This window comes from Triticum dicoccoides, chromosome 5B, assembly GCF_002162155.2.
Source record: "Triticum dicoccoides isolate Atlit2015 ecotype Zavitan chromosome 5B, WEW_v2.0, whole genome shotgun sequence".
NCBI lineage: Eukaryota > Viridiplantae > Streptophyta > Magnoliopsida > Poales > Poaceae > Triticum > Triticum dicoccoides.
In genome coordinates, this window is record NC_041389.1 from 72,921,154 (window position 1) to 72,943,984 (window position 22,831).

The 22,831-nt window shown below is 48.7% G+C and overlaps 1 pseudogene; it reads right to left on the bottom strand.

Moving 5' to 3' along the window:
• Positions 1 to 9,405: 9,405 nt before the first annotated feature.
• Positions 9,406 to 11,703, bottom strand: LOC119305197 (annotated as a pseudogene).
• Between the last annotated feature and the right edge of the window lie 11,128 nt (positions 11,704 to 22,831).

Below are 22,831 nucleotides of genomic sequence, written 5' to 3' on the forward strand. Positions count from 1 at the left end.
GCTACACTTGGCTTTACTTCATGAAATCTCGTAGCGAGGTTCTCCCTATATACAAACGTTTTGCTGCCATGGTTCACACCCAGTTTGCCACGCCCATTCGTACCTTTCGTGCTGACTCTGCTGGAGAGTATATCTCTCAGCTATTGCATGGTTTTCTCGCGGAACAGGGTACTCTTGCCCAGTTCTCTTGTCCTGGTGCTCATGCTCAGAACGGCATTGCCGAACGAAAGCATCGTCATTTGCTTGAGACGGCTCGTGCGCTGATGATTGCTGCTTCCCTTCCACCCCATTTTTGGGCTGAGGTTGTTTCTGCATCCACCTATCTCATCAACATTCAGCCATCGACTGCTCTGCAGGTTGGTATTCCTATGGAGTGTCTCACTGGTCGCTCTCCTAACTACTCAGCTCTACGTATGTTTGGACGCGTGTGCTATGTTCTTCTTGCCCCCCGAGAACGCACCAAACTGACTGCTCAGTCGGTTGAGTGTGTTTTCCTTGGCTACAGTGATGAGCACAAGGGCTATCGATGTTGGGATCCTGTGGGTCGTCGCTTGCGCATCTCGCGTGATGTGACTTTTGACGAGTCTCGTTCTTACTACCCACGTTCTTCTTCCTCGAGTTTCTCTGTGGATGACCTCTCTTTTCTTCTCCCTGATACACCCCGCTATGTGCCTCATGTGTCACCTCTTCCTCCGGCACCTCTCATTCCTTCTCATTCACCAGCGACCCCGTCTTCTCCATCCCCCTCCTCCACCACTTCACCATCATCTCCAGTCCGTCGCCCTCTCTCACCGTTTCCTCTTCACTATACTCGTCGATCTCGTACTGAGGATGTCTCCTCTAACGAGCCTTCCACCTCTGGTGCACCTCCTCTCACGCCTCCCCCGGTTCACAACCTCCGTACTCGGCCTCGCCCCCCGCCTGACCGCTACTCCCCTGATCGGTACGGTCTCTCTGTTATTGCTGAGCCCACTTCCTATCGAACTGCCATGACTCAGCCTGAATGGCAGCTTGCGATGGCCGAAGAGCTTGTTGCTCTTGAGCGCTCTGGCACATGGTATCTGGTTCCCCTTCCTTCCGGTGTTCGTCCCATCACCTGCAAGTGGGTCTACAAGATTAAGACTTGCTCCGATGGTTCTCTTGAGCGCTACAAAGCTCGTCTTGTGGCCCGTGGTTTTCAGCAGGAGCAGGGGCGCGATTATGATGAGACATTCGCTCGTGTGGCCCACATGACCACTGTCCGCACTCTTCTCGCTGTGGCTTCTGTTCGTCAGTGGTCTATCTCTCAACTTGATGTTCAAAACGCTTTTCTCAATGGCGAGTTGCGTGAGGAGGTTTATATGCAGCCACCACCGGGGTACTATGCTCCTGATGGTATGTCTGTAGACTTCGCCGCTCCCTCTATGGTCTCAAACAGGCCCCTCGCGCCTGGTTTGAGCGCTTCGCCTCTGTGGTGACTGCCGCTGGTTTCTTGCCCAGTGATCATGACCCCGCGTTGTTTGTTCACACGTCTCCTCGTGGTCGGACTCTTCTCCTTCTCTATGTTGATGATATGATCATCACTAGTGACGACTCTGGTTACATTGCCTTTGTTAAGGCTCGCCTTGGCGACCAGTTTCTCATGACTGATCTTGGTCCACTTCGGTATTTTCTTAGGATTGAGATCTCCTCCACCTCTGATGGCTTCTACATCTCCCAAGAAAAATATATTCAGGATCTTCTTGCTCGCGCTGCTCTCGGTGATGAGCGCACAGTTGTGACTCCCATGGAGCTCAATGTTCAGCTTCGTGCCTCTGATGGTGACCCTCTTCCTAATCCCACTCGCTATCGTCACCTTGTTGGCAGTCTTGTCTATCTTGCTGTTACGCGTCCTGACATCTCCTATCCTGTCCACATTCCGAGTCAGTTCGTTTCAGCCCTCACCTCTGTCCACTATAGTCATCTCCTCCGTGTTCTACGATATCTTCGTGGCACGATCTCTCAGCGCCTTTTCTTTCCCCGCTCCAGCTCTCTTGAGCTCCAGGCCTACTCTGATGCTACCTGGGCTAGTGATCCCTCTGATCGACGCTCGCTGTCTGCTTATTGTGTCTTTCTTGGTGGCTCTCTTATTGCCTGGAAGACAAAGAAACAGACCGCCGTTTCTCGCTCGAGTACGGAGGCTGAGTTGCGAGCCATGGCTATGCTGACGGCTGAGGTGATCTGGTTACAGTGGCTACTTGAGGATTTTGGTGTGTCTACTACTACCTCGACTCCCTTATTGTCAGACAGCACTGGTGCTATCAGTATTGCGCATGACCCGGTGAAGCATGAGCTCACCAAGCACATCGGTGTGGATGCCCACTTTGTGCGTGCTGCTGTGCAAGATCAGACTCTCGCTCTTCACTATGTGCCCTCTGAGTTACAGTTGGCGGACTTCTTCACGAAGGCACAGACTCGAGCGCAGCATAGTTTTCTTCTCTCCAAACTCAGTGTTGTCGATCCACCATGAGTTTGAGGGGGGGTGTTAGATGTGTATAGCCCTTTTCGGTTTATCCCCATTGTATAAGGGGTCTCTTGCACTTTACCATACACATGTACATGTATTGGCCTTTGGCCCTCTGGTGAATGCAGTTGCTCATTCCTAACAATTTGTAGTGTCACACAATAGGAAGAAGTGCATTGCAAGTTACTGAAGAGGGCAGACTTATTGTTGCTTTCATCATGAATCCCAGGTTTAATTTGTCGAGAACTTATGCGGTTGTGGCATCTTTCGGATAAAACATGGTTACTACTTACTAGTATAGTAAATGCACATGAATGAAGCTGATCTAGTAAAAGATGAACATGAATGTGAAGATGCAAAACATTTATCACTGGGCTGAGAGATATTTCTAACAATTTTTTCTTGTTTTCTGTACATGTTCAGCGTATGCAAAAAATGGAACAGCATTCTTGAGTAGTTGCAATATGCATAATTGATAAAATGTGTCATCCGCCAAAAAAAAAGAAAGATAAAATGTAAAGCTTTAGAAGTTCTACAATCTTACTCAGCATTTATGAACATCACACTTGCCATTTTTTACTCAGAAGAGATCCCTAAATGCTTCTGCATTCTTTGGTACATTTTCTTGATTTAGTATGAATTTCTACCGTTTTCTGGCATTTCCATTTTGATATTTATGAATTAATCACCTCTTCTACACTATCCCCACCCCCTGGTCAAAGTGACACGCTTCTCTTTTTGTGAGCAACGAGAGTTACGGTCCTAGGTTAAGTCTCCACCAGATATCTTGCCCAAGGTATCTGAATTTTGCATAGGCTACTGCAAGTAAACGTAAGCAAGTATCAACGTCATTTAAACCATGTTAAATGAACCCTGAATGAAGGTCCACAATGGTTTTCTTAACGTGTTCGCAATTTGTTTTATGACATGCAAGTTTGCAGGAGAAATACGGGATGTACATAGTTACATAAATGAATTTTATCACTGGATGTCGACATGGTATCTGTAATGTGTTATTAAATCAAATTGTTGTGATTTTTATTGTTTCTAAATGGATATTCCTGAACCTGGGTGTAGTTGCAATGCCCCTTGGACAGCTTGCACTGAAAGCACAGCCCGGCGCTTGCATCCGAGTGGCAGCAACTAGCAAACGCAAGAGCAGAGCCTTGACACCATCGTTTGGTCAAGAGAGTTGCAAAAGGGAATGAGGTATAGTAGCAGAGGAGATACACTAGTAGGTCGATCTAATTATTTATGAATTATGACTAATTGCCGTTTACTAATAGCAATGGTCTACTGTGTGTGACAGGACTGGACAGGAGAGGATATTTTGCCAATTAGAATCTGGGAAGTTAACAGGATCCGTGAAGTCAATGGATTCGGTCATCTGTCTCCTTGACAGCTCAAGCAGAAGAATTTTCAGGCGCAGAAACAAATCTGTGTGTAGCACATTGGACTACTAGCTACATGTCAGAATCCACAACGACGACGACCACCAGCACGTTTACCACTAAGTAAGCCAGGGACATGGGCAGTCAGGACGCACATGTCTGGCGTATCTCACACTTCATGCAGGTACGAATTTTCTCCAGCACTAGATTTCTAAATCAGCGTTACATAGACAACAAATGTGCATGCCCCGTGAACTAGATTCATTCCCTAGATCTGTTGACCAAAAATTCCTGACTGGGATAACGACCAGCTAAGTTGAAGTATTCCTACTGCATAATTTGGAATCTCACTGATAACTGGAAGTCGAGTTTCGGACGATTCTGGCCTGGGTGGTCACAGACTCACAGCCCTTGTAGTCCAGTTCTGTTTCTTCTCTTAATATGCTCAAAGACATTGATAAATGCTAGTACCAGAAAATTCCTGAAACAGTCCTAAAGGCAGCGATGCAGTACTAATCTAATCAAGTCTGTGTCGAGCTCGTGGCGGCCTCGAACCTAAAATTCAAAAGTTCACTGATAACTCAAAATCGAGTTTCAGGCGATTTTATGGCCTGAGTGGCCACAGTCCTTATAGTCCAGTTCCGTTTTCTTGTTTTAAACAGCGCTACTAGTACAAAATAATAATTCTTGAAACAGTTCTGAAGGGCCCAGATAAGCGATGCAGTAGTAATCTAATCAAGTCTGTGCAGAGCTCGTGGTGGCCTCAATGCTGCCGGTGCTGCTGCTGGCATCTGAAGTACCAAAAGAATCTTCAGCTGATGGCTGTGGCATGTAGGTTGCGACCGGCATTTTCGCCGGGAGGCTTGGCAACGGCATCTCAAACCGCAGCACGTTGACAGCCTGCCTGATGGATGGCCTCAAGTTGCGGTCAGGGTGCCCGCACCAGAGCCCGACCGCCATGACGTGCTCCATCTCCTGCCCGTCAAACTCCCCATCCAACCGCTCATCGGCCACCTCGAGGATGGTTCCTTTGCCATATGACTCCCAGACCCACTGCAGCAAGTGGACAACAGAGTCGTCGTCGTCTTCTTCTTGGACTACCGCCGGCCGTCGGCCACATGCAATCTCGAGCAGGACGACGCCGAAGCTATAGACGTCGGACTCCACGCTGGCAGTGGCAGTGAAGACGCACTTTGGGTCCATGTAGCCGAGGGTCCCGGCCGCTCCTGTCGTGCACGAGCCCCTGCCATTGCCGACAATCCTGGCAAGGCCAAAGTCGCCAAGCTTGGCATTGAAGGACTCGTCCAGCATAACGTTGCTCGGCTTGATGTCCCTGTGCAGGATGCGCTGCTCCGTCTCCTCGTGCAGGTACAACAACGCAGAGCCAAGCCCGAGCACGATCTCGTACCTGACCGGCCGCCACGATAGCAGGTGGTCTGGCTTGTAGAGGTGAGCGTCGAGGCTGCCTTTGGGCATTAGCTCATAGACAAGTAGGAGATCGTCGTTGTTGCCGGCTTGGAACCCACGAGGTTCCGGTGCCGGATCTGGCTGATGATCCTCCTCGTCATGGAGAGCGCTGGGATGATGAAGATGGCCACCGGTGATGATTCCCCCCTCCGGCAGGGTGTCGTAACAGGGTCCCGATTGATTTTTGGTGGCTACAAAGGTTTGCGGTGGCGGAACTCCGGATCTAGGTTTTGTTTTGGGGATTTATAAGAGAGGTTGGCATCAGTTTCACGTCAGGGGGCCCCACAGGGAGTCCACGAGGCAGGGGGGCACGCCCTGGGGGGGGGGGCACACCCTCCACCCTCGTGGGCCCCACGGGACTCTTCCCCGGTAGCTTTTCGTTTCAATATTTTTTATATTTTTCAAAAATATTCTCCATATTTTCAGCGCATTTCGAGAACTTTTATTTCTGCACAAAAACAACACCACGGTAGTTCTGTTGAAAATGCCAGTCCGGGTTAGTTCTGACCAAATCATACCAAAATCATATAAAAATATTATAAACATGGCATGAATACATCAAAACTTATAGATACGTTGGAGACGTATCATTGATCTGCAATTCCTGACGATGAAACCCTAACAGAGCAATAAATTTCTCGAATATTGCACGCATCCCCGAAAAATGCGAGGTCATGGCACGTGCCATGCAGTTGCCCCCTCTTAGAGCATGAGAAGTTTCGAGGCCAACGGAGCAACAGGACCAACACTTCCTGCACAAATCAGACACTATCCCTCTCGATACCCAAATACTAGCTCGGAGACGGTGCGGTTTACAAGCGGCCTCAGGGGAGGCTTACTCGAAACGCGTCCAAACTTTTACCACACCCTACGGAGGCCCTGTGATGATACCGTGCAAGATCCCGAGCAATCCTACCATCATATGATTTTCCGAGGATTTCGACGGTTGCATCAGGAATGACACCGATGTGCTTTTGGTAACCCGGTGGCAGGGCATGCCCCTCCCTCGTCTGTGCAAGGCGTAGGCATACCACAAGGACATCACAAATGATTCACCATGCCGCTACCTGGCATGATTTCATGTGCCACCTTGCTGATCTGCAATTCCCGGCGATGAATTCCTAGCAAAGCAATAAATTTCTCAAATATTGTGCGCGTCCCCGAAAAATGCAAGGCCGTGGCACGTGCCATGCGGTTGCCCCCTCTTAGAGCACGAGAAGTTTCGAGGCCAACGGAGCAACAGGACCAGCATTTCCTGCACAAACCGGAAATGTTCCCTCTCGATACCCAGATACTAGCTCGGAGACGGTGCGATTTACAAGCGGCCTCGGGAGAGGCTTACTCGAAACGTACAGAGGCACTGTGACGACACCGTGCCAGGTCCCGAGCAATCCTACCATCGACATCACAAATAGTCCCTCTCCTTAACAAGGGTGTAATGAATATCGAAGCTTACTGCATTTGGACTATCCCACTATCCCAAAAAATACATCCGAAAAAATACATCAGTCATCCATGCTCTCCAGTTGAAGAATATACACGAGTGCAAGAGTGCAAGGAAGACCCACGCTTGTAACAATTTAATAGATGAAGGTATTTAAGCAGGTGCAGGACTTGCTCGGGGGGCGAGGTTGGACTAAACTTTAATGGTGGCCTTATCTTTACCGAGAGCCACACTCAGCAACTGCTCGTTTACCGAGGGCCGCTCTCGGGGGTCGAGGGGTCTTCACCGTTTGTAGCCGTGCTCGGTAAATTCTTTTATAAAGGAACAGAGGGAGTAGTGCTTAGAAGTTGAGATTTGAAAAAATTAACACAAAACACAAGTCATGGCATTTTGAAACTTTAGTCATTAAAAGATATGAAATATAAAACAAAAACATAGAGGGCAAAAGAAAACACACAAAAAAGGAAAATAGGACGTGGCATGCATATACTTTGCCGAGGCGTCGTATATCGACTCTCGGTAATATGGAAAGTAACTGACGGACCTGTCTTTTGCGAACGGGCACGCCACGTGGCTTCTCTTTGTCGTGCGCGGCTCTCGACGTCTGCGCCGTTTGCCGTGAGCCCGTGATGGCAAAGTAGGAAGTTGTCGTGAAGCCAGGTTTGCCGAGTGTGGCTCTCGGCGTCATTTACTTTGCGGAGTGCTCGTGTATATGAAAATTCCAGTAGTGGTGAGGTATTATCTCACATCTAGATGTAACATAGTCGGACCTCGCGTCGCCTCCTAGGGGCGGCTCGGGCGGAAACCCCATCCACCGCCGCCGGTCCCCTTCCACCCTGCTCACCCCTCAGCGCCGTCGGCGCACGCCACCGGGCAAAGCTCGCTAGCGGCCGGCGGCGGTGGGACCCGGTCCTCATGCACTCGCGGCGGGAAGGAGCGCCCCTCCCGGTGGTTAACTTGCTCTGGATCTGCGTGGCGCGGTGGCGGCTGGTCTCGGGCGGCGCTCCGGCGGGCTGTGGCGAGGTGGCTCCTGCTTCGTGGTTCTCCGGTGCAGCGTGGGATGGCAACGTGCCGGGCATGGCGCGGGGCGCCACGCGGTGGTGCTGCCGGCCCGATCTGGGCCGTGCAGGGCCTGCAGCGTGTGCGCGCAGGGGCGGCGTGGAGCTCGGCCGGTGCGTCGGCGGCCGGTTCCGGCACATGACGAAGGGCGCCCCAGCTGCGAGTGATGCAGATCCGGTCTCTGGCGGCTGTGCTGGCATGCATGGGGCGCGTTGGTGTTTCCGGTGCTTGGCCGCGACTCGGAACCATGGTGGTTTTTGGCTTCGGGCAGCGCTACTCCGCTCTTGTGGGCATGGTGCTTGGCAGTGCACGGTGGCTTGCGCTGCGTCCGGTGGCTGTGCATCCGGAAGGCTATTGATGGATCTGTCGCCTCGTTCTGGTGGTTTGCTGCCGGTGGTCTCCGCGAGGTGCGGTTGATTGCGGTGGACCGGATTTGGTCACGTGCGGCGGTGGGCTGCAGTGACCCTTGCTCTGTGGTGGTGCAGGGAGCAGCGATTCGCAGTCTATCGGTGCTTCTCGAAGGTGGTCTGCTCACTTGGGCGAAAGCCACTGCTCCTGTCGGAGCCGATGATGGTGACGCCCGTGGGTGCCACTTACCTCCTTGGAGGCATCGCTGTCATGGTGACTTCCCCTTCGAGGCTCCTGGGGAAACCCATGTTCCTGGTCCGTCCGGAACGGCCGATGGCGGCGCTTTTCGCGTCGCATTCCTTCCTGAAGGCATCAGCTTGGTGGATTGTGTGGTGGCTGCTCCCTGCGGGTTGGATGGTGGTGGTGGCGCGGGCAGCTTGCGCTGGTGTGCTCGGAGAAGCGATCCGGGTGTAGACTCGGCTCCTTGATGCCCTTCGGCTTCGCCGGCGGTGCCGCTGTTGTGATGTAGACTCGGCTGCGTGTGACTCTTCGTCCTGGTGTGGACTCGGTCGCTCGTTGCCTTTCGGCTGCTCCAATAGCCTTGAGGCATCATGGATGGTCTCGGTTGATTGGAGCTCTTCGTCTACGGTGGTGGTGTTCTCGTGCGGCTCAGGTTGGTAATGGTTGCTCAAGACCCTCTCATGGTTACCGTTGTGTTGCGGCGAGCTTGGTGCTCTTGGTGTTGTCTCGACTCATCTTTGCTCAAGGATAGCGCAAGATGCTCTCAAACTGCTATTTGTTCTGTTCTTCTGTGGTGGAGCCCCAGTCAAGGTTCGTGTCTGGGATGACACTCGTTGATTGTGGATACTCCTGAGTTGTGCCATGCGGCCGGTACGCCCGCCAATGCGTTCGGCTGTTTGCAAAGTTCTGGTATTGTGATCTCTCGACGATACCCCACATCTACTTGTGTCTCTCATGTGATGGTCTTATGTCTGCCTACTAGGCCGTGCCATGTACGGTTTTTGGCCCTTATAAACAGGGTCAATTTGTTAAGGTTTTCGATCCGGTTTTCCTTATAAACTGGATCACCACTCTGGCATTTTGGCCACTTTGAGTAATATATTCAGGTAGAGAAACTCCCCTCAGTGATTCTCAAAAAAAAAAAACATAGTCGGACCTTTTTTTAAAGAATACAATACATAGAAAGTGATTTTCAATAATACTTGGAAATTTCTGAAACGATCCTGATTAAAGGCCTAGATCGGGGATGTAGTAGTCATCTACTCGACTTTGCCTCGAGCCGAATGAGTTGTGCTGGCATCCCCGCCACTGACTACCGAAGAACCAACAGATTCATCAGCCGCTGGCCGCATCATGTATGTTGCGGCCGGCATCTCCACTGGGAGGCTCGGCAGCGGCGCCTCCAAACGCAGCATGCTGACAGCCTGCCTGATGGACGGCCTCAAGCCGGGGTCGGGGTGCCCGCACCAAAGCCCGACCACCATGACACGCTCCATCTCTTTCTCGTCGAACTTGCCATCCAGTCGGGCGTCGGCTGCCTCAAGGATGGCTCCTTTGGCGTATGACTCCCGTACCCACTGCAACAGGTGGATAACTGCTCCGTCGTCGTCGTCTTCTACGACCACCGCTGGCGCCCGACCACAGGCCATCTCGAGCAGGACGACACCGAAGCTGTAGATGTCAGATTCCACACTGGCTGTGCCTGCAAACACGCACTTCGGGTCCATGTACCCGAGTGTCCCAGCTGCACCCGTCGTGAGCGAGCCCCGGCCATCGCGGATGAACCTCGCAAGCCCGAAGTCACCGAGCTTGGCGTTGAAGGACGCGTCTAGCATGATGTTGTTCGGCTTGATATCCCTGTGCACAATGCGCTCCTCTGTCTCCTCGTGCAAGTACAGCAGTGCGGAGCCGAGGCCGAGTGCGACCCCATACCTGACTGCCCACGGCAGCAGGTGGTCCGGCTTGTGCAGGTGAGCGTCCAGGCTGCCATTGGGCATCAGCTCGTAGACAAGCAGAAGAACATCGTCGTCACCGCCGTAGAACCATCCAACAAGCGGCACGAGGTTCCGGTGACGGAGCCGGCTAATGATCCTCACCTCAGAGACAAACTCCTTCCAGCCCTGACGAGAGCTCTTGGATACTTTCTTCACGGCGATGTGAAGGTTCATGTTGTGGAGGAATCCTCGGTACACGGATCCGAAGCCTCCTTCTCCTAGCTTGTTCCTTCCAGAGAAGCCGTCGGTGGCGGCCGCAAGCTCAGCGTACCTGAATCGTCTCGGTCCAGTCCCTTGCTCGAGCTCGTCTTGCCGTGCGCTTTTGCCGCGGAAGTAGACCGCCTCTTTCGACAGTTTTTCCATGAATGATCTCACGGCAACCTTGGCCGCTGCCACCCATCTTCGCCACCGGTACCACATGAACCGAACCAACAGGCCGATCACGCAGACCACAAGCACCACGGCGATGACGACAAGGCTGATAATGGTAACTACCTTTCGTCGCCGTTTTCTGCGTCTTGACTCCCGGTTCACCATCTCCCTCTTGCGCTCATTTCTGCGCTCCTGTTCATGGGCCGCCATCTCCCTCTGATAGCTCTCGCTGTACCGGTACCTGTTAAGCCGCACAGTAGAAGGCTTGTCGGCAAGGATGGCGTACCCCAGGTAGCAGCTGTACCCCTTGATGGCCCGCCGCTGTTGTTCGGGAACAACCGCGGCAGCTGATCGGTGTAATAGGAGAGGCAGCGGGTGCATTCGCTTGCCGGCAGGTCCCTTGTGCACTGCACCACAGCCCACACCCACTGCGTGTTAGTGAACCGTTGTTTGCCCTCGGTGATCCTCTCATGCGCTTGGCCTGCCTTCCCCATGAGCCGGCGAATGAGCTCCAACCTCATGTGGCTCATGCCGGCCGTGTCGACCACGTACCCTACTAGTGGTAGGACTCCCTCGTACCAAGCTGCATAGCTGTCTCCACCTCCGCCGTAGTGAGTACGGTAAGAGGATCGTTCCACTTCCATGTGGGGCGCGTCGGAGAGCTCGGCTATGTCTACGAGGTCGGCGACAGAGAAGAAAGACTCATCAGAGTACCGAAGGGTACATGCGTTGTAGACGGCGCAAACCGTCCGGCTGTGCGGGCACAGCTTCATGACACCCGCGGGTGCACGGGTGAGGCAGTCCTGGCACTCAGAGTCGGTGTCGCCGGCGTAGCACATGAAGAGGCCGAAGACCCGGTTGCCCTCCATGCCGAATTTTCCGTTGAAGAAACCGCCGTCCTTGGCGGCGGCCATGGGGATGGCCGACAGGAGCCGATCGAGATTCACGTGGTACTGGCTTCCATCGCTGTAGTTGCCAGCAGTTGAGCAGGAGATCATGGATGGCGGCAGGGGCTGGGTGGTGATGATTTTGTCTGACGTCGTCATCAGAAAGTGGGCGGGCATGGCATGCGGGGACCGCGGCTAGGAGTAGCAGCATAAGGTAAAACCATGAAGGTGAAGCCATGGCCGGGCAGCGGTGGTGACTTTGGTGAGTCGAGGGAGACACAATCACACGAGACACCCTTTGGTGAGTAGTACTATATACACACAGAGAGTGAACCCAAGTCCGTGTGTATTGCTTTCAGTATTCCACGAGCTAGCTCATGGTATTGTACATTATTTTCGGGAACTGAATACAGAGTTGGACTTGGTCATCAAGCTAATTATGCCCCTGCTGACACCATTTGGCCAGCACTAGGTGACACCATTTGGCCAGCGCTAGGTGCCGGCCGGCCGGCCGGCCGCGCCGGTCGCCTCCCCCACCGTACGATCTATTCTTTTCCTAGCCGTCAGATTAATTTTTTATCCAACGGATTCACACGTATACACATGACACTACACCACGACACTGCATTCCCTACGGACGTCTGTTGGAAAAAGTCAGTTTTGCCGACCGACTGTTTGCTGGAAAACCTTTTATCAGACTGTTGGTCGGTATTACTGATATATAGTGACCAACCATCGGTCGGGAATGCTAAAATGTATAGCATCAAACCGTTGGTCAGTGATAATTGCACTACTGTCACACAGTCGGTCGGCAAATATTGCCGACCGACCATGGGTCGCCAACTGGGCCGTGCACGCGGCTTAGCGCGAAGCCCACGCTGAAATTTTCATGTCGCGCGCCCTCACAGCCCACCTCCTCATTTCCGTAAAAAAAACCTTCTCATACACCATTCGGCTCCAAAAAAATCAACACCACACCGCTACCTCTCCCCCTTATCTCTTTTCCCCTCCCGATCTGAGCGGGAGCGGCGGCGGCGGCGACGTTGACGCTCGCATTCGGCGACGCTTCCCGCACTCTCTCCATCTCTTCCTCCCACACCTCCATCACAATCCCCACACCGCTGCTGTTTTCCCATGTGGAGGTGGTCCTGTGGCACCGGTCCTCTCACCCAGCTGCCGCCGGCGGCACTTCTTGTTCGTGCCCAGGCGCCCGTTGAGGCCATCTCTCCCCTCGCTCCCATGGCGCCACCACCCCAACCCATACCCAACTTCCTCTCCCGCCTCCCATGGTAGCAGATCTGAGCGGGACAAGGTCCCTTCGGTCCTGGTGGTTCGGAACGAGGCAGGCGGCTTCTGCTCCCTTAACTTCTGGCGACTAGGAGTGTGGTGGCTACCTGGTTGGCGCCCCCATCTCTCTTAGACATCCACGGGAGCAACGACATCCGTAAGTTGTGTGTGTGTGTGTGTGTGTGTGTCTGTGTGTGTGTGTGTCTCTGTGTGTGTGTCTCTGTGTGTGTGTGTGTGTGTGCAGATTTTAACTCCAAGCGATGAACCTTCCATAGCCCCAGTGGCTGGTGCCCCCATCTCTCTACAGATTGGTTTCTTTAAAAAAATTAGTGCTGCTTTGATTCATGGAAATAATTTAAGTTCTTGAAGCAGTAAAGTTCAAACCCTAGCCATCGATTACTATTATTGTCTATTTATATTGTGTGATTGCTAGCAGACTTAATTGGATAATGTTTTTTTGCAGGGTGAAACGAACTTGAATAGGTTTGGTGGATGTTTAGGCAATTACTCAACTACTAACTAAAACAGAAGGCCACTGAAACTTTAGTAGATTTTTGTGGTTCCAGTGTAAGTATTTATTTTATTGTTTCAGCATTATACATGATTAATGCTTTGATAGTAAGTGTATGAATACATGATTGTTGTACATGAATCCATGATTATTTTCTTTGGGAGATTTTCTGGAGATTTTCTGAAGTTGTAAGTCTGTACCTAACCAACTGAATATTATAGATGCATTTGTTACTTTTACTTGACAACATTGACACTCTGAAGATTGCAGGGTTCAATCAACACATGGTGTGTCAGCATTTGCCTATTTACCTCAAGGGCCTGCCAAGAGTGTTGCCAATATCAGTGTGCTTTGTGCTACAGAAATGGATTTTTGAAAACTTGTAGCACATGGTGTCTTGGGAATCCTGGCTATGTAAATTTCACCTGCTAGCTCATTATCAGGTATTTTTATGCATCTACTAATCATATGATTTATACAAACAGGGATAGGATATAATTTGGAGGAACTTTGGTAGTTAAACATCCTTACTTTCAAACTGTCAATTTCTCTCTTGTGTTATGAGTGGAGCGTAGTTTAATCCACATCATTTTAGCTTATCCGAATGACATAAATATGGTGTGTGTACAAGTTTAGCAAATATGATGTTTTTTTGTCATAACATACATAGCATTGGAAGTGGGCATCCTAGGGTGTTGTTGGATCTCTCAAGTTAGCTGTTGTTATTCTTGTTATTTTGCATGAAAATACAGTATTTTTGAATCACCTTTCTGCTGTTTTTTGAGAATATACACTTAGACACTAATTTATCAATAAAACAAATTGGTATGTTGCGTATGATAAAAGAACCAAAAGATGGATAAATTTTGTATAGTCGTAATTGTATTATACAGCAGATAATAGCTTCTGTATGCCCATATCTCAACTAATTCAGTAAAGCAGAGCATAGCAGGCAATAGGCTTTGTATTTGTATACTCGTAGTTGAACTTAGAATTCAAGTTTACTTTGTCAGCATAGCCCTGTGTTGATACTCTAGTAGATTGTCAGCTGTGTTTATAGAATTCTCTTTCGTAAAAGGGTGACAATTCATCCATGACTTGATGTGTTGATAAATTGACATACTCTCTTGATTTCGTTTTTGCTTTCGTGAACAGGGGAAGTGTTGGTTATGCTAGTATGCATACTCATTTGGGAAGAAATGGAAGTAGGAGAGGTGACCTTCATTTCCTCACCTACAATTATCTTATAACTACTGATTAGAGGCACCCTACGAGCCTTTAGGATAAGTCCCCACGTACAAATGAATTTGCATCACCTAGAAATTTTTCACTATCTAATATTCCATACCAATTATCCATTCTGAGTTAAATCATACATTAATTAGAAGGAACTGAACCATTTGTTAGGGTGAAGTATATGCAGCATTGAGTATTCTAATTATTCTTCTGCATTGTTTTCTATTTCGACAACTATTGTAGTGCAGGCTGAAGTGATGGCATGTATGATTGATGTAATTTCATCTCAATAAGAACTATTTTCTGCATAGTATATTGGTCCCAGCCTACTTGCTGTAAATACCTAATTTTGATGGATTTTATTCATGGCTTTGATTATACAATCTAGAATATTTAACCTTTTGAGCCAAATTCAATAGAGCATATCATCCAATACTAAGGATTTCAATTATCATGGTGTATTCAAGTCAAAGCTAAATAGTAGTCTGCGTGTGCCTACCTTGGCAAGGATACCAGGTGAATCTACTTTGGTGTTGTAGCTTCTTTCCTTCATATTACTCTTATTTTGGGGGATTTCATTTGTTCTTAATCCTATTTCCATTATGGGTGAAAATGCTGGGAACCTTTTGGACACATGTACATTTTAAGTGTTCCCCCTTCCTGCCCAAAACAATGTTAGGTGAGCTAAGATAATACTTTTAGGCATTCAGAAAGAGTCACATCTATAATTAGCTTTCAACTCCATTTATCCAGTTTAAACTACAAGAAATCTATACATCTACTGAAAGAGCCACGGTTACATATATTTAGCTTTTAGCTCACTGTATCCACTATCTTCAAAGTTGTATGTTTATTTTTTTGGAAACAAGTGTTGGAATATTGGCTGCTAGTATAGTAACTTAAGTATATCCCCAGGAACACTATATGCTCGGCAATCGTACAATGTAAATGATGCATTTCCTTCCAAATGAATATACAAAAAGTTGATTGAGGGTTTCTATGCCACATCCATGTTTACCGTTGGAAGTCGATTGGCAGCCTTCGTGTACCAATATGCTATTTTTATAGATTAGGTAAGTGTATTCTTCATTTTGTGCTGTTGTGTGTGCGTACTGCACATGTGAATTCTGCCTACATTCAATTTCATAGATTAATTAAGCATTGTAATATTTGAGATTTATTTGACTTTTGTAGGAAGCAAACACAACGATGGACTCACTATGAACAGTGAAGCCAGCGATCCACATCAACTGGATGTTTTAGCTCTCATTTTGTATAACTGATGTATCATAGTTGCATCTTTTAGCTGTCCTTCTGTGAACCTGATGTAGGGTGTCTTGGCGGTTATGTCTAGAACAGATTGAAGTGTATGTACGTGACATGGTGTCTTGGTGGTTATGTCTAGAACAGACTGATGTGTATGTATGTGAGAATGAATAAAAAATGTTTGGTGCACATGATGTATGGTGTCTTGATGACTATCCTTAGAAACATGAATTATATGTATGTGACAATCTGTTACATATGTTAACTAAAGTTGTGGTTCGATAAACAATGTTGGTCATCAAAAGAAAACGCCATCCGATTGTTGGTCGGCAAAACAAACCCCATCTTACAGTCGGTCGGGAAAGGCTAATGCAAGCCCTAACAGAATGTTGGTCGGGAAAGGTACATGGTTACCTCAACAAACTGTTGGTCGGGAAAAGCCCCTGGCTACCCCAACAGTCTGTTGGTCGGGAAAGGCCCATGGCAGGGCCAATAGACTGTTGGTCGGGAAAGATGCACCATAGCCGCCCAACAATCGGTCGGGAAAGGGCTTTCCCGTCTGGACTTTCCCCAACAGACGGTATCGGTTGGCAATATTCTTTCCCGACCGACTGTCTGTCAGCGGAAGCTGTATTTCCGACCCACCTGGCTGTCGGGGATGTAGTGCTGTGGTGTAGTGTGAAACCCCCTCGTCTCTTCTCCGACGCACAGCGCGGTTATCATCTCCTCAGCCGCCCGGCTTCCTCCATGATCACCGTTCTGGTCGCCAGTCGCATCTCGCTGGAGCTCATCGACGGCAACGTTGCACCCTTGTCGCAGTTGTGCGCCTTAACGGTCGCAGCTTTTCTCTTCACCAGTCGCAGCTTTTTGCCACTCCAGTTGCAGCTTTTCGCCTCATGGTCGCAAAACCTGGTTCCCATCATCCGATCATCTCGTAGAAATCGTTGTCACAGATCATAGCAAATGCCGACGATGATCAAAGAAAAATTGTTGTCGCCGGTCATAACATTGCCGCCGATCATGTCATCGCCGTGAAAAGGTTGTTGCAACCATCATCGCCGGTCTTAGCATACTACATCACCGGTCGTAGCTTTACCATCTTTGGTTGCAGCATCGATGCCCGGCGTGGTCCGTGTGGCGGTCACAATTGCAACTTTTTGATTCGCCGACAACCACGTGGTTCCAGCCACCGCATCGCGCGGTCGCAACACCTCACACTACTAGTTTCAGCATCCGCAACGCGCGGGGGATTGCAGCTTGGCCGCCAAAGGGTTCCAGATTTGTCGTTGACGGTTGAAGCACCCGAGGCTACCGGTTCCAGATGAGCCGTGCACCGTTCACAACATCGTACATCTCTCGTCGCGCATCCCACACAGCTTGTCGCATCACCGTGCGCACCCCCATCGTAACTCCCAGCGTCTCCTGTCGAAGCATGAAGGACGCACGGCCTGACAGCTTACCACATTGTTGCTCGAAGCCATCCCGCAACGCTCGAAGAAGCCACGGTTGTGTGACGTTCTCAGCTCCGGCATAGCAGGTTGCAACACCCCTGTACAGTGCGTCGCTGCCTCACAGCTCCACCGGGCCGCGGGTGAAGCTTCGCCGCGCGCTACCGGCTGGCCTTGCCGCGCTCGCCCCCGGGTTATCCTCACCGTTCTCACCCTCGTCATACAGGACCGGTGTGGTTGTTAGCCACGAGATAAAGGATAAGGAGATAGCTTGATTGAGTGGTTGATAGCCTTGGATGAAGAGATAGGAAGGAAAAAAGATAGGGCCAATTCCATTTTCCTCCTAACTTTGGCCTGACCTCATCTTTACTCCTAAAAAAACAGTGCTCAATTATACTTCTCTTCCATCAGATGGCGTTATGGAAATACCCATCTGCTCCGTTTCTGTCCGGTCAAAGGGGTTTGACCGTCGTCGAGACGTCCTGTGGACATTTTTACCCCTGTGTGCATATGCCACTGGCATGCATGTTGGGCCTACCCTTTGGGAAAAAAAACTCTCCCTCACTTATACGTGGACCCCAACTAAAAAGTGCTCTCTCACACACAATCTCTCTCCCTGACAAGTGGGTCTATTGGGATTGAACTTAACCATATGCTAACTCTATTAGCTGGCTAATTAAACAAGGGGGTCCCACATGTCATAGAGTAAGGATTAAGTTAGCTGGTAATTAACTCAACTAAACATGCCACATCATCTCGCCGGCGGGAACCAAAACCGACGGCGAGGAGCTCTCGGCTCCGATGGAAACGACGGCTAGGCGATGCAATCGAGCACGAGAGCAAGGGGGAAGGAAGTGGAGCTCACGTCGGTTCAGGAGAGCGGCTCGGGAGGCTCGGGGACAATATGGTTGCAGCGAATCGACGATGAGAAGCTTCGGGCACCGAGGTTGAAGACGGCGATGGTGGCGGCGTTGCAGCGCGTCCGGGCTCGTGTGCTTTGGTGTGGAGAAGAACTGCGTCGAGGCACTTCATTTGGACACGGTGGTGAGGCAAATGGTGGTCGGTGGCCACGAGAATGGTGGACGATGGTGACGGCTACGCTCCGTTGTGAGAGCGGGATAGGGCAAAGGAGGGGTTATGCATGGAAGGGAGGGAGAGTGAGTGAGGTCAGGGGGTTCATGGCGCCCTTAAGCTCGTCGAGGAGGCAGCCAGGTAGGGAGTGTCCTGCGGATGGCCGCGCGCGTCAGGCACCCGCCTCTCGTTCTCCTGGCGAGAGGAGGAAGATGACCCTATGCCTTGCTGGGCTGGGCTGGCTACATGGGCCGGCTACAGGTAAGTTTCTTTATGGCTTTATTTCTCTTTTGTTTCAGTTTCCTTTTATTTTCTTAACCGAGGGGTGACGGTCAAACCCCTTTGACCGGACAGAAATGATGCATAGGGGTATTTCCACAAAGCCATCTAACAGAAGAGGAGTATAATTGAGCACTGTTTTTATTTAGGGATAAAGATGAGATCGGATCAAAGTTAGAGGCGAAAACGTAAATGTCCCAAAAAGATATGGCTAGATGTCAAGTCGAACTGAGACTAAGTAGACTAAGATTTATTAATCCCAAGTAAAAAAAAAGAGTTATGCGTGAATCCCACTTGATATGTGCGTGCTATACCTGGCCATCCGCCGGGCCGGGTAGGGCTTCGAGCCTAAGTTAGGCCCGGCCCGAAGCCCGGCCCGGCAAAGGAAAAGCCCGCCGGGCCTCAGGCTGGGCCCCTTCCCTAAAATATGAAATACCCAAGCCCAGGCCCGGCCTGACGTGTGCTTTGGGCTCAAAACTCAAGCCCAGACCCGGCCTTGCGTGTGACACAAGCCGGGTCGGGTCGGGCTTTTTCGGGTCGGGTCAGGTCAGGCCAGCCGGGCCAGGTATCCCGTGGGCAGGTATAGTGCGAGTGCTGGAGGCAGGAGGCCACCGGAAACGATGACATACGAGAAGGCATTTGGCGAGAGAGCAGCACCATGGGCTCAGCTGCTCAGGGCACGTGCACGCGCGGCTTCGGCCGGTCGGTCAAAGAGAGACTATTTTTCTTGTGAAAGAGACTCTCTGTTTTGTACTCCTAGAAATTTCAAAGAAATTTTGTAGCCAAAAGGTGCAGGCTTAAGGATTAGAAGATTCTTAGGCCTTCACCTAACTCCTTCATGCGTTTTCCTTGCTAAAGCCAAGTAACTTGTATGGGGAAACTAGTATAGGATCTTACGTTAGGTGAGAATCAACCAGATCAACCATAAAAATTTATGTTTAGACATTCCGAATTTTTTTGAAATCATTTGACGACATACTTGCAGGGTGTGTCTACAACTCTAAAAAAGACCAGTTCAAAACTTGATGTACAGTTAGAGATTCAAAAGAGACAAATTCAAACAGTAGCAACTTTAGGTAAATAGTATTTTGGCACTATTCGCATTCGATTTTGTCTTTTTGTTTCTACTACTGTAGATCGAATGAGAAGATGAAACTTTTTAAGATTATACATCAAACATTGTTGTGTGCCTAAATTTTTTTGTAGAATGTTTGAACATGTTATATATTTTCAAAAAAAAGTAAACTCACTGATCTCACCTCATGTGAGATCTTATACTAGTCTCCCCTAACTTGTATCGCTTGTTTTCAGTCCCGTGGGAAATTGTTTTCAAAACAAACAGCGGACGGGTAGGTAAACTTCATAGCTCGTTTTCTCCTCTAAGCCTAGATGGATAGGATAAACAGCGGACGGGTAGGTAAACTTCATTGCTGCTAGGGTTGGAGAGAGATGGAATATTGTATACTCAGTAACTTAATGTTGATCTGGTTACACACCGAGCAGATCAAATTCGACTATCTTAATGAGCAGATGAGTGAAACATTGGCGTATGTGATATGGACCGGAAATTTTGAAACACTAAAGAAAAAAATGCAACAATAATTATCAGAACAGAACACTCCCAAGTTTCTAAAAAAAATTCTTTGAATTATCAATCTTATAAAATGATAACAATGACCTAATATAAACGACATGTGTTAGAATAGTTTCCTACAAAAAACATGTCTTAGAATAGTTTATGGCCATGGACTGCAAAAACATATGTATAACGGATCTCTTACAATGTTCAAATGGTTCTTTGAACCATCTATCACTATGAAAATTTGGATAACCTATAGCAGCGCGGTGGCGGCGGTCCAGCTAATATGACTCATATGGACAACGATAAATCATTATTTGTATCTTGATCAATGAGGCAAATAATAAAACTGAAATTCTATTTATATTGAACACTCAATTCCATCTCGATAAAATCGAAAACTGAATTTCAATGCACTTCATTGTTACGATGAGCTTTACATGTATTTTTCTTCATAATGCGCTATTCCACATAAAAACATCTCCGGCTAGAAACGGCTTCCTCTGTCTCACCGATCAAAATAGCCTTCTCGGCGTCGGATGCGCAAGGCGGCGGACTAACCCATTTTGTCAGACGGTTAAGTGTAAGCTTTTCCCATATTCTTTTGAGGGGAGTTGTATTGTATATAAGGAAATAATTTGTGTCCATTAGAGCATATTGTTTATTTTTTTATAAAAGAAATCTGAAAAGCATTTTTATCTTCAATACTTATATTAAATAGTAAAACTATATGTTTAAATAACAGACACAAATTATATATGAAAATATTGGACACAATCTAAGAATTGCCATTGGTATCTAAAAAATATAATTCCGCAAAAAAAAGATATCTAAAAAATATGACCACCTCGTATTTAAAAATTGTTCACTATGTACTGAAAAAAATATTCATATAAAAAGGTTGTGCCACACATTGAACCAGCGCAGAAGAACAACTGTGCCGACCAATTTAGCTAGCGGTAGATGAGTGCAGCAATTCGGAGCCCAGACTCATCAGCAACTGTCCAGAAAACAATTCACAAAAAATACTAAAAAAATTCAAAAAATTCCATTTTTTTTCATGGTAGACAATTTATTGCGTGGTGTTCGCTCCAAAGTTTAGCTCATTTGAACATCTGAGTAGCTCTCAGCAAAGAAGACAAATTGGGTCAAAACAGTAAACTGTTTTACAGACCCCGAATTTGGCTTTTTTGTCAACAGTTTCTCGGTTGTCCAAATGATTTGAAAATTGTTGCGGACCTCACGCATCAAATTGTCTACCATGGGAAAAAAATTGAATTTTTTTGAACTTTTCTTGTATTTGTTTTGATTTTTTATTCAACACGGGTGCAGATGAGCGCGGGCTCAGAAAAGGATTTTCGGCGGTAGATTCCATTTTCTGGGGCAATGTTGTAGCTCTGGTTAAAATACAAGCGTAGTTCTCAAAAGAAAAAAGTTGAACGACGCAGATCTACTGCATATGGGCATCATGGTTTAGCCAAATATAAGTTTAGATGAAGCTGGTAGGCAAGATAGATCACGAAAGTGATGGTCCATACGCCCATTTCAAGGATGGTGGAGATGCTATTTGATTGTCTCGACGGACTTCCATTGGTTGTACTAGTACGTTTCAGTATGCGAGAGGAAAAAGTTCAAAACAAATTTTAAACTTTTAAACTTGTAGACGAAAGCTAAACCGAATCTTAAATTCTTAATCCCTAAAATCAGCATATCAAACTCTCTAATCCCGGTCTAATTTAAACCTTGAGAGTGTTCCCAAACATTGATGGTCCATAAGCATGAGGTCATTACAAAAACTCTCAAGGGCTGATATCCCTAAATCTTTCATGTCAGCCTCGTTCATAGGTTTTACGAGCACGATGTTACAAATAATCTTAAAAGCCCGCTCAGCTTCTAAGTCTAATAGGTCATTAACAGATTTAGCAACTTCCTTCTCATTCGATCAAAGTGAAACTCCTAAGTCGTGTGTTTTATCAATGAATTCATTTTCAAAGAAATGCAAAAGGGAATAACTCTTATTAAAGAACATACTTGTATTTGCCTCGACATCGCGAAGCTTGGCGGCCCTCATGGCACACCCTAACTGAAGTCGTTCGCGTCTGGTTGCTCCTGGATCCGGTTGCTGACACACCTACCAGCCGTCTCCGGATCCATGATCCCATCAAAAGCGATAATCTCCTCATTTGTCCTCTCCCGGGGTGTCTGCTCCCCGGGCTTACGCCCGCCCATCAAAGCTAGTGAAGAGACGGGGGCGGGCGACCGAAGAAACACCTCCAGTAGGTGCGGCTGGTGAGGGGAGCTGACGAGCCTCCTGCTCGGCAGCCCGGTCCCCACCACACCGGGCGAAAGGTGAGGAGTCGCCACGGGAGAGATGGAGTCGAGGGCCTCCTACCCGCGCTTCCTCCCCTCCTCGACGACAGTCTGGGCGCACCGGGCGCCTGAAGAAGAGGAGACGGAAGTGAGGGCCTCCTGCCCCTTCCTCCCCTCGTCCACGTCATCGGTAGAGCGTGGTGGTACTACCAACAGACTGGAGGTCTCCCGAGCTGGTGTGTGTGCTGTCGGTGATATGCAAGCATCAGACATCATCGGTGGTAGCTCATTTTCCGCCGGATCATCCATCTCAACTCTGTGACTCCAAAGGCGACTAGGAGCCGAAGAGGCCCCAAAAGAACCAAAACGCAATGTGTTC